Here is a 4,328-nt window from a genome sequence, read left to right on the forward strand (position 1 = left end):
TGCATAGTTCGAGGCATCGGTAGTCACGTTGAATTTTTCATTGAAGTCCGGATACTTTAGCACTGGCGCTGTCATTAATTTTTCCTTTAATTTTTCAAACGCGATTTGTTGTTCATTTTTCCATTCAAACGTTTCCGTTTTCTTCGTTAATTTTGTTGACGGTTTTGCGATTTGTGAAAAATTTTCTATAAATTTTCGGTAATAACCCGCTAGTCCGATAAACGACTGTACGTCTTTTACTTTCCGCGGTGTCGGAAAATTTTTTTACCGCCTCTAATTTCGACGGATCTTGTAGTATACCCTTTTCGGAAATAATATGTCCAAGGTATATCACATCTTTGCGTAAAAATTCACATTTGTCAGACTGTAGTTTGAGACTGTGTTTCCGTAGGCGTTGTAATACTTCCGCGAGTCTTCTGTTGTGATCCTTTAAACTGGATCCGTATATAACAATGTCGTCGAGATAAACGAGACATCGGAGTCCTTGTATCCCAATTAGCACCGAGTTCATGAGTCGTTAGAAAGTCGCAGAGGCGTTTTTAAGTCCAAACGACATTCTATTAAACTCGTAGTGTCCGTAGGGAGTCGAGAAGGCTGTCTTATTTTTGTCGCGCTCGGCCATCGGTATCTAGTGATATCCAGATGCGAGGTCGAGCGTCGTATAATACTTTGCGTTTCCCAGCTGATCCAAAATATCGGTAATATTTGGCAGTGGAAATGAATCGCCTATAGTTAATTCATTTAAAAAAGGTAAATATTGTAGGCCAACTAAACAAGCAATTAAATAAGATCTAAAGATTTATTAATAATTAAATAATTAAATTCTCATTCCGTTAGAGAAACAATATACAGCGTAAACGTTTCGACTGCACTACAGTCTTTTTTAATACGTAAAAATCAAATATTAAAATACAAAGTTAAATATTAAAATACAAAGTTGGTTAAACATTAAAATACAAAGTTAAACGATTCTTTGCTGATGACCAATAGATGAGTAAGCCGATTGAGGACAGAACATTAGTAAATAATGAAACAACATCCAGTGAAATTATTGTGTCGGAATGTTTTAGTGTTTTTCCTGATAAAATGTTGCATAAATCAAAACTGTTATTTATAAAACTGTCAGCTCTAGGAAGGCTATCTTTTAAAATTTTATGAAAAAAGGAAGCAATATTATATGAGAAAGTATTTATTGAGGAAACTATTAATCTAAAAGAAATATTTTACTTATGGACCTTGGGAAGCCCATAAGCTTTGGGGAGAAGGGAATCACTAGAAAATAAATAATAATATTCCTTCTTGTTTATGATGTCTTTTTTCAACGGAATGAGAATTTAATTATTTAATTATTAATAAATCTTTAGATCTTATTTAATTGCTCGTTTAGTTGGCCTACAATATTAACCTTTTTTTAAATTTTGTTAATTTATACGAGCCTTTCATTAATTAATTTTAATTCATTTAACTTCCGGAAATCGACTACTACTCTTAATCGCGGTTTGCCTGTTGCGTCAGCCTTTTTTGGCACTACTAATAACGGTGTATTCCACTGGCTAATGCTTGTACTAATAATTCCGTCCTTTAGCATTTCCTGTACTTGCTTGTTCACTTCTAATTTGTGTTTCTCGGGAAGGCGATACGGTCTCACATTGACGGATGAGGTATCGGCGCGCGTGTTTATCTCGTGTTTTAGTGTTGCTGTGCATGACAGTGATTCTCCGCTTAAATAAAACACGTCGCTATATACTTTGCATATTTTCTGTATCGCTTTCCTTTCTTCCTTATTTAAATGTTCTGTGCGTAATAATTGTCAGATTCGTTCGCCACGCGTTAGTAGATTCGGAGTCTCGTTTGTATGTATCGTGTATAACTCGTGTGCGTTATCTTCGCAAACGTCTTCTATGGTTACGAGGGGTGTGTGAATTTCGACCGGCTTATCAGTTGTATTAATTACACTAATGGGACATTGGTAATTCTTCGGTTTTACCAAACATCGTCCGATATAGATTCCTGGGGCGGCTTCTTTGGCTCAAATGATCCCTGTCTTATTATGATTTGCTATTGCTTGTATAATTGTTTCACTACGCGGCTTTAAGGTAATTTTGTTATACGGTTGCAATTTTAGGACGGCGTTTCCGATTTGTAATTCGTGTTTTTTGTAATTGCACGTGACTTGCTGCTTCTAAAGGAAATCGATTCCTATGATCCCGTCGTATTCTATCGGGAAATCATCCTTCACGACGTAAATCGCGTGTTTTATCTTGTTTCCGTTTAGCTTTAGGTCGCGTACACTTTCCCGATCGTCTTTGCCTTGTGACCGGTTATTCCAACAAGGATTATTTTATCATTGTAAATTTCGGTCTCGCCCTTCAAGTGTTTCCTTTTATCAATGAAATCGTAACTCCTGAATCGTAAAGCATATTTATTTTTCCGTGTTTTGCCTCTCGCATGGGCAGGGTAATTATATTTAAACTCGCTCTCTTTCTCTCTCGGCGTTCGGCGCACGTGTGTTACCTGATATTCGAGCGCGCGAGTCTTCTTAATCTTATCTCCGCGCTCTCCGTCTTCATCGCTGCTACGTTCGGACTCGGAATTTCTCTCCTGCCGGATTCTTTGATTAACTATTTTATTAATATTTCGCGGTTTTTTTCGATCCTCTGATTTGTTCCGTGGGGGCGTCTTATTTTTCGGTCGCCCGTTAAATTCCCAACATTTTTCGCGGTTATGTCCACGCTTCTTGCAATAATTGCAAAATTTTTCGATGGCGGATACACGCGAGGATTTTTCCGGTTTCGGGAGCAAGTATTTGCTGCTGCGACATTCTCGTTCGTAGTGTCCCGATTTACCGCATTTATAGCATTGCACGGCGTTTTTTGATGGTCGCGACGGCGCTTGATCATATCGATTTCGACTTGTATAGTAACTTGATCGCGATGCGGTTGTGCCCTTTACCTTTTCCTCGGCGGTTGCGGCAGTTATTGCCTCCTGTAGCGTTTGGTAATTTCGAGAACGAATAAGCAGTTGTATCTCGTCGCGTAGTCCTATTTGGAAATTTTGCAAGGCTTGTTTTTGTATGGTACTTAGAATAATCCGCTTTTCGATGGTGGAGTGATCTTCCCCCTCCGTCATGGATTCGTATAATTCTATAGCTAAGGTATCGACGCGCGTTCCGAAAGCTTGCGCGTCTTTATTTGCCTTTTGTTTTAGAGAATTAAACTCTATCTGCAAATGCGTAGTGCTTCCCTACTCTGATACGAAAGTTCCAATTGTCGCTTGAGTTCGTCATACGTCTGTATGTCTCGCGTTTGGAAATCTAACATTGCCTTGCCCTTTAATTTCGTACACAAAATAGCTCCCACCAACCTTCTCTCGTTAGCAGGGAGTATATTTTTCATAGCATAAGTGCATGCGCTTAAAAATTTTTGTAGTTTGTGTTGTGTCGTCCCGTTAAATTCCGGAATCATTTGTCGTGCTTTTTTTAATGAGATAAAATACTCATAAGGGCCTTGTCGGTGTCTAACGTCATTCTCCGTCCGTCCGTACATAAAGTCATATCTTTTGTTGTCGTACTTTGGATATCGCGTTTCTCTCTCAAGTGTACGTGAGTGTGTATCCCGACGGATTCTGGCACCATTTGTCAGCGTATGCGTTAGAATCACGAATCTGTTCGCGCAATATATTTATTTCGGTGAGCATTTCCCTACGTAACTCTCGCATGCCTCTCATTATTTTGCCTAGTATAGGGTTTTCTATTCCTGCCTCCCTATAATTAGGTGTTTCTCGCACCTCGGTTTCTTCAACGCGTCCATCTGTGTATTGCCTAATATCGCGAGGGTTATCGGTTCCTATATCGCGATTAGAGGGTGGTGTATGTACATTGACTTCCACGAGTCGATTATTGTCGCGAGCTATAATATCGTGAAGACGGTCAATCTCGCGATAGATGGCACCCTCGGACACATCCATGACACCGTTCGGCGGTGTTCGCAACATGTTCTGATATTAGCTCGGATCAAAAATACTACAGTCGTAGGACGTAAGCGAGAATTCTCCGCGTTGCAACACGTTACTAGGAGTTCGACTTACGCGTACCTTACTTTTGTTTCTTAATTTTATGTCGGCGTCAATTTCTTCTTCTTTAAATAAGCTTTCGTCAAAAATATCAAACGGAAATTCGCGTTCGGCTTTCCCGTGAGTAAATGATTCTGAGTCGCTCTCACTTGAATAAATTGCTTCTAATTTTATTCGCACTTTTTCGAGGTTTTTTAAAGTTAACGGTAATGCTTTGATTGATCGTTTAGCTGAGTTGCTATGTAACCACGATTTAT

Source organism: Nylanderia fulva, unplaced genomic scaffold (genome assembly GCF_048542155.1).
Source record: "Nylanderia fulva isolate GAGA-0341 unplaced genomic scaffold, ASM4854215v1 Scaffold157, whole genome shotgun sequence".
NCBI lineage: Eukaryota > Metazoa > Arthropoda > Insecta > Hymenoptera > Formicidae > Nylanderia > Nylanderia fulva.